Consider the following 7685-nt stretch of genomic DNA (forward strand, 5'->3'; position numbering starts at 1 on the left):
GGGAAACGCAAATCAAAACAATGAGACACCAGTACATACTCACTAGAATGGCCAAAATCTGGAACACTACCCGTGCCAAAAGCTGGTGAGGACGTGAAGCAATAGGAACTTTCATTCATTGCTGGTGGGAATGTAAAATGGTGCAGCGATTTGGAAGACGGTCTGGCAGTTTCTTATGACATCGAACATACTTTTACCATACAATCCAGTAAATCACACTTTTTAGTGTTTACCCAAAGAAGTCGAAAACGTAGGTGCATACAAAAAACCGTACATGGTTATAGCAACTTTATTCACAAATAGAAAACCTGGGAAGCGCCAACAAGTCTTTCAGCAGGTGACTTGATAAAGAAACTGTGGTACATCCAGACAACAGAATGTTATCAATCACTAAAGAGAAATCATCAATCAAGTCTTGAAAAGATCTGGAGGAACCTTGAATGCATGTTACTAAATGAAAGAAGCCAATCTACAAGGCCTTTATACTGTATGACTCCAGCTGTATCGTATTCTAGAAAAGGTAAAACTACGGAGACAGTAAAAAAAAAAAAAAAAAAAAAAAATTAATGGTTTCCAGGGCTTGAGGGCAAGGGGATATGATATGTAAGCAGAGTGCAAAGCGTTTTTAGGGCATCCCCTCCGTGGTGGGTGTGTCATTACCTCCTGTTCTTTATTGCACTTGGCTTGAGTGCACTTTGCAGATGCTGCATTTTTTACAAAGTGAAGTTTCAAGCCTTCAGCGGGGGGGAGTCACTGCAGACAGGGTGGAAACAGCTAGAGAACCAGAAACAGCAGTGGGGCCTGAAGATGGGACTGAGTTGCTGCAATCTCATGATAAACCTTGACCGGATGAAGAATTGCTTCTTACGGATGAGCGAAGAAAGTGGTCTCCCGAGATGGAATCGACTGTTGGTGAAAATACTGTGAAGTCTGTTGAAATGACAACAAAAAATTTAGAATATCATATAAACCTAGTTGATAAAACAGCGACAGGGTTTGAGAGGATCGGCTCCCATTCTGAAAGAAGTTCAACTCTGGGTATGATGCTATCACACAGCGTCATGTGCTGGAGAAACCGTTCAGGAAAGGAAGAGTCGATCAACACGTCAGACTTCATTGTTGTCTTATTTTAAGAAGTTGCCACAGCCGTCCCAGCCTTCAGCAACCCCCGCCCTGCTCAGTCAGCAGCCCTCCACACCAGGGCAAGAGGTTACAGCCAGGAAAATGTGTAACTTGCTGAAAGCTCAGATGATGGTTAGCATTCTTTAGCAATAAACTATTTTTTAATGAAGGAGTGTACGTTGTTTTTTAGACACAATGTTACGGCACACTTAGATTACAGTATAGTGTAAATGTAACCTTTATAAGCACTGGATATCCAAAACATCCCCTGGACTCGCTTTATTGCCATATTCACTTTACGGCACTATTCACCTTTTTGCAATGGTCTGGACCTGAACCTGCCACATCTCCAAGGTATGCCTGTGTATATTTGTGGAAACCCATCGAGTGTGCAACACCAAGAGTGAATTGTAGTGTGAACTGTGGACTCTGGGTGATTATGTCAATGTAGGCCCATTGATTGTAACAAATGTCCACTCATGTTGATTAAGGAGGAGGCTGTGCATGTGGGGCTGGGGGCAGGAGGTGTATGGGAAATCTCTGTTTCTTCCCCTCAATTTTCCTGGGAATGCAAAAATGCTTTAAAAAAATAAAGTCTAAATTAAAAAATTCAAATGATGATTTGGTTATTTTACTTACTGGGGCTAATCCCAAGGATGCCTATAAGGTTATTAAAATTTGTGTTTTTGTTTTCTAGATCTTTTCATCAGAAATAAGGATTGATGACAGATGTTGACTACACTTGTGGTGGTGAGCAAGGCTAACGTACAGACTCGTAGAATCACTGTGCTGTACAGCTGAGTCTAATCTAACAGTGTATGTTGACTATACTTCAATAATAAAAATTTTTAAAAGAGATAAGGATTATGAAAGAAAAAAAGAAGGAGGAAGGTGAGAGAGGAAGGAAAAGAGGGAGGGAGGAAGGAAAGAAGGAAGGGGAGAAGAAGGAAGGAAAGAAGAAAGGAAGGAAAGAAGGAAAATCGGGAGGGAGGGAGGGAGGAAGGAAGGAAGGAAGGAAGGAAGGAAGGAAGGAAGGAAGGAAGGAAGGGAAGGAGGGAGGGAGGGAGGGAGGGAGGGAGGGAGGGAGGGAGGGAGGGAGGGAGGGAGGGAAGGGGGAAAAGATAATGAGCCTATGTTCAGCAAACAAGCATGACTCCTTAAATTAGAGCCAACCCTGCCTCATCCTCGCCTGTTTATCCACCTGTAAATCAGAAAGAAAGCAAAGGCCTTGCCTGCTCTTTGTCTCCTCACTCACTTGAGATGCTTGTGGACACTTCGCCTGGACAGGCCATGGCCTGCTGCACCCATTTATGAAGCCCTTCTTTTTCTGGAAACAGTACGCTGAATAAATATTCCTGGAATTAGAAATATGTCAAAGCATCCAAATAGTAAAAATAACTAAAGAAAGAACTGCATTGTACACAGTGAGAATTAGCTCCGTAAATATTTGTGGAAGGAATTCTAGCCCCGAATGACATCTTTGGGCGTAATGGACTCCACTTTCCGTGGGGCTGGCTGTAGAACACTGACTCCATGTCCACTCTGTGCTCCTGTTGTCACTGCACTGACAGGAAGCGCCATTTCATATCACCTGCCTTCCAGGGTCTCGAGTGCCTGTTGCATACCCATCCATCATGGCCATCTGCTGAAAAGGTATATTCCAGACCTCTCCAAATGCCAAAGCCAGAGTTCTGAAGAGACACGCAGTATAACCGACTTCTTCGGGAGGGAGGGTGAGAGAGACCGGCTTCTAGAGAGGGGAGCAAGTGGGAGCTGGTGGGACTCCAGAACCAGCTTGGGGGTGGGAGGGGTGGGGGTGGGGTCCAGCTCTTTCAGGAGGGATGGAATCAGTGGCGGGAGAGGAGGGACAGGCCAGGGCGCTCACGTCGTTATTTTTCCAAGTGAGAGCCTAAGAGACGCTGTTAAAGAGACGCCAAATCTGTTATTTTGGCTTACAAAGTCAACAAGTTGAGAAACCAAAACAGCGTAATAACTATATTGGCAGGAGGGAAGAAGAACAGATGGACATCTCTAATTTTTATGACAGAAATACATAGATATTGCCATAAATGGGTATTTTGGGGGAGGTATACGTATATATAACTTCGTAACCTGGTGGGGTTTACCAAGATTAGGAACAGTGACAGTTAAAGATTGCATTTACAAGGGTTATTTCCGCAGAGCTAGACAGCCACGGAGAGGGTAGGGCAGGGAAACTCTTGCTTTCCACGATAAACCTTCCTCCACGGTTGATACTCCCCGAGCCATGTCTTGCTTACACAAGAAAGTTATGATCTGTGTCCCAAGGGCTCCTTGGCCCTCCTTGCACGGCTGTGTCAGCCTCTCTGGCTTGAGGGGCCCATGACAGTGCAGGGCAAGAAACTCCCATGGGAGCCGGAACAGCTGCTAGAACTCGCCAGCACCAGGGAATGCTACGCCAGGCACAAACAAATGAGTAAATCATGGAAGAAGAGTCTGTCTCATAACGTGAGTTATTCATGTAAGAGCCATTTGATAAGTGCATGAATATGCCCTCCTTGCTCGGGGCCCACGACCAAGCCAATACAGAGGCAAAATGGCTGTTCCAGGAGGACACAGCCAAGCTCCTTCTCTCCGGTACTCCTCCTCCTGCATCCCCTCCAATTTTCCTAACCCACTCTAATTTTAAAAATAAGAAATTGTTATTGGAAATACTCATTTCCCAAAATGGCCTTGGCCTGTCGCCACCACCCAGGTGCTTCCCGGGGTGGGCCCAGGGATCATTTCACTTAGACTCCACAGAAATCTGCCCCAAGGACAGATGCCTCAACTTCCAGAAGCTTCCAGCAAACCTTAGTCCTTTCGAGACGTAAATCAAGATCTTCAACAGAAAAGGCTAAGACAAACACAAACACAAACCAGATTCTAGTTTGTAACCAAGCTCAAAGAGCCTTTGTCAAAGCGAATCAAAGCTCTCCCAATCGCCAGCTCATTAAGTTTAATCATCAACTGTGCTTATCAGATCCGTGATTTCTAAGTCCCTCGAAGACAAAACGTGCAAAAAGAATCCTTGTGCGCTTTGGAGATTGATTTCAAAGCAGGCCTTGAGGTCACCTGCAGATGCTTTAGGCAGCAATTATAAGCAGGAAACAAAATGCACTCATTTGATATCATAAAATTGGACAGGACCCTGGATGCCGACTTGCCCTGGAAATCAAAGCGTGGCTTGAAGCGCCAGTTTACACATCGTATTTATCCGGGGGTGGGGGGAAGGCCACAGGTTGGGGCCTGCTCTGACTCCCCTGGAGGGGCTCCTGAATTGTGGTAGCTGAGCTGAGACCAGAGGGGGACCTGCCAGGCTTACCTGCTAGAAACAAATGCTCACCTTGCTGTCCAAGCTTCTAGAAAAAAGGGATCCCTTGGATTGAATGAGTTTGGCTTTCCTTGGTCCATTCTGCACTATGATTTAGAGATTTGGGGTCTTTAGGTGGCATTTGACTCAATCAGGGTGACGCATCTGATAAATTTGACAGTCGGTACCCAGATCCGTGGTTCTAGTTCCAATATCCTGTTCTGGCGAGAGCAAGCAAGAAGACCTACAGGTAGGTGATGATAAGAAAGAGTTAATATTATTATCAGTGAAATCTGCAGTAAAGCCGAGGATTTGCTGGCCCCCTGAAGCTAGCCAGGGCATCTGATTCAAAAACCAAACAACCCAGAAGGCAAAGAATAAGTCAAAGAGCAAATGAAGTCTCTCCCAAGCCCCAAAGGAAGATCCCATCACAACACACTGTGAACCTTCCTACCTTCTTTTTCCACTCTTTCTCTATATCACATTTCAGTTCTTGGAGACTCTCTCCTCCCCAAACTTGGCCACCCTCTCCCAGGATTCTCCTATTACTTTCTCTCTCCCTTTTTCATACAACAGCAGTTTCTCGACGCTTTCTGTTGAAAATCCCACCATTTTCTCCCTTTCCCAGACCGGCTCTCTGTTCCTTCCCCTGTACGGTACCAAAAGAGCAAGACCCAGCAGGCATTACAAACCAGGGGTGGGGGGGGTCCCTGGAGGAGGACTGGGATCATGGGTGCCTGGAGTATGTAGTCCCTGAAACACTTCTGATATCACGTTGATGACCTACTATGTGTTACACACCACATAAAATTCCTGAATGTAACAGGTGTCTAAACTGGGGTGTTCCAAGTGTGCACTAAGGACACCGTTCCAGGGCGATGTGCATTGATGAGAGGGTTTGATAATTAACTACATCTGGACAACCTTACCCATCTCCTGGAGATTTCCACTGCACATTAAATTTCTGATAATTCCTGTGGTAAATATGCATATTTATCGTTGGTCAACCTGGCATGGCCCTCACTTATTTGACCACTAACCTTACTCACTCTCAGGGAAAGAAGGCACTGATGTCAGCAGCACGCTGGACACACAGAGATCTAGAGAATGGATGCTTGTTCCGTGTTTGCAGGTGCCGGAGAACCGGGCCACCCTGATTTATTGCGTATTTGTGGCAATGTAGCGATGGGCTTGATAATCCTTTTTTTTTTAAAGATTTTATTTATTTATTTGACAGAGATAGAGACACCCAGCAAGAGAGGGAACACAAGCAGGGGGAGTGGGAGAGGAAGAAGCAGGCTCATAGCAGAGGAGCCTGATGTGGGGCTCGATCCCATAACACCGGGATCATGCCCTGAGCCGAAGGCAGACGCTTAACCGCTGTGCCACCCAGGCGCCCCGGGGCTTGATAATTCTTGATGGGGAGGCTTTATTCCCCAGGCATAGAAGATTAGTAAAGACGAGCCAATAAGACAACTCAGTGGTGGTTTTAGAACCAAGAGAGAGACCCACGATGGGACCCAGCAGTGCTGTGGGGAGAGGGAGCCCCTGTGGGAAGACGCACCGGGGAAGGCAGAGAAGGGCAAGTGCCTCAGAGACCAGAAGGTCAGACCCGAACCCAGAAGCTAGCCCTGGCTTGCACGGGGCAAGCATGATGGAATTCTGCAGCACTGCACTGACGCCCTGCGTTGACACGTGCTCTAGACCCTGGCTGGGAGCTAGACACAGAAATGCCAGTAAAGCAACTTGGTGCTACTGGAAGAGATTAATTCTCAGAAATGGTTATGACTTTCCAAAAGCCCCCAGATCCTTTTGTTTTCTCTCTCACACTCCCCTTCTCCACCAACCCCACCCCCTCACACAACAGCATGGTTTCTTAAATCGAATAAACTTAGCATGATCATGATCGTAAGACCCGGAGAAGGTTGGCGAGCCTGACCCGCCTGAGGAAGGGAGTCCCTTCCAGCCTGGAGCCAACGCCCCCCCCCCCCCACCCGATACCTGGCAGCGGGGCTGCTATTTTGAAAGGCGGCTCTGAGATCTGTGGCTCTAGGCATTTTGTTATTTTGCTGTTTGCTTTTGGAACTTCTTAAAACGAACCTCAAAGAAGAGAAAACTCCTGCCTGAAACGGATTCCTTTTAGGATCCAAGAAATGACTCACACAGGCTGTTTGGGCATTCATGCTCCCCATTGAGTTAATATGATTAGACTCATGAATTCTATTTTTGAAATGCAGACTCTGTACCCTGAATATTCTTCTAGAACAACAACAAAAAAACTGGAAGAGAAATGACACCCCTATTTACATATTTGCTATATCTAAGTATATGCTATTTGCCTGCTTATTTTTTTCTTTCATCGTCTATTTTTTCCATCAGATTAAAGAGCTCCAGCAAATTCTTCAGTAAAGTTGCAGAAACTGTTCTTTAGAACAAGTCTTGCCCACGTGCAAGCTAGTAAAATAGAAAGTTCCGTATTCACCAAATGTCCATTGACAGATAAATGGATGAGCAACGTGCAGTATATACACTCGATGGAATATTATTTAGCCTTAAAAAGGCAGGAAATTCTGAAACATGTCACAACACGGATGAACCCTGAAGACATGATACTAAGTGAGATAAGACAGTCACAGAATGCCGCATGGTTCCACTTACGTGAGGTCCCTAGAGTAGTCAAATTCACAGAGGCAGAAAGCAGAACGGAGCTTCCCAGAGGCTGCAGGGAGTGGGGACCAGGGAATGATTATTTCATGGGGATGAAATGTGAGCTTGAGAAGATGAAAAAGTGCTGGAGGCGGGTGCGATGAGTGTTGTACCACAGTGTGAGTGTACTTAATGTCATCGAACGGTACACTTGGAGATGGCTAAAATGGTAAGTTTTTGTTATGTACATTTCGCCAAACACGCGCCCAAAGTTCTCTTTCCTCTGGGAGCAGACGTGGAACAATGCTCATGGCCTGAAGCTGCCCCATTTGGTTTTGATCTGAGCAACCCACTACTCAGAAATAACCAAGTTACTTGCTCCTTAAAGCTAACGCCCAGCCGGACCTAAGCCCTACTTCATCGCAGAACTGGTACGTTCCCACCGGGGGAGGTGGTTTTCTTACAACATGTGATGGGCAGTCTTGTCAGGAGGCAGGTGCAGGCTTTCCTTCCTGGGAAAAAGTCCCAACCACAGAAACATGATGGCTCCTGAGATTTGTCTCCGTCACTGTAGTCGTTACATAAG

The 7685-nt window shown here is 46.0% G+C and overlaps 1 long non-coding RNA gene across 2 annotated transcripts; it reads right to left on the minus strand.

Annotated features, from left to right (window-relative positions):
• Positions 1-266: 266 nt before the first annotated feature.
• On the minus strand, positions 267-7186 carry LOC123802669 (uncharacterized). 2 transcript variants are annotated; one of them, XR_015724110.1, is made up of 5 exons: positions 7112-7186; positions 4487-4697; positions 2378-2477; positions 661-930; positions 267-526 (listed from the first exon to the last, which is right to left on the minus strand). It is a non-coding gene; the product is annotated as an uncharacterized LOC123802669 (long non-coding RNA). The 2 variants fall into 2 exon arrangements; XR_006782603.2 differs by having other exon boundaries at positions 267-930.
• Between the last annotated feature and the right edge of the window lie 499 nt (positions 7187-7685).

The sequence above is a fragment of the Ursus americanus genome, chromosome 4 (assembly GCF_024610735.1).
Source record: "Ursus americanus isolate L20-20 chromosome 4, mUrsAme1.1.p, whole genome shotgun sequence".
Lineage (NCBI taxonomy): Eukaryota > Metazoa > Chordata > Mammalia > Carnivora > Ursidae > Ursus > Ursus americanus.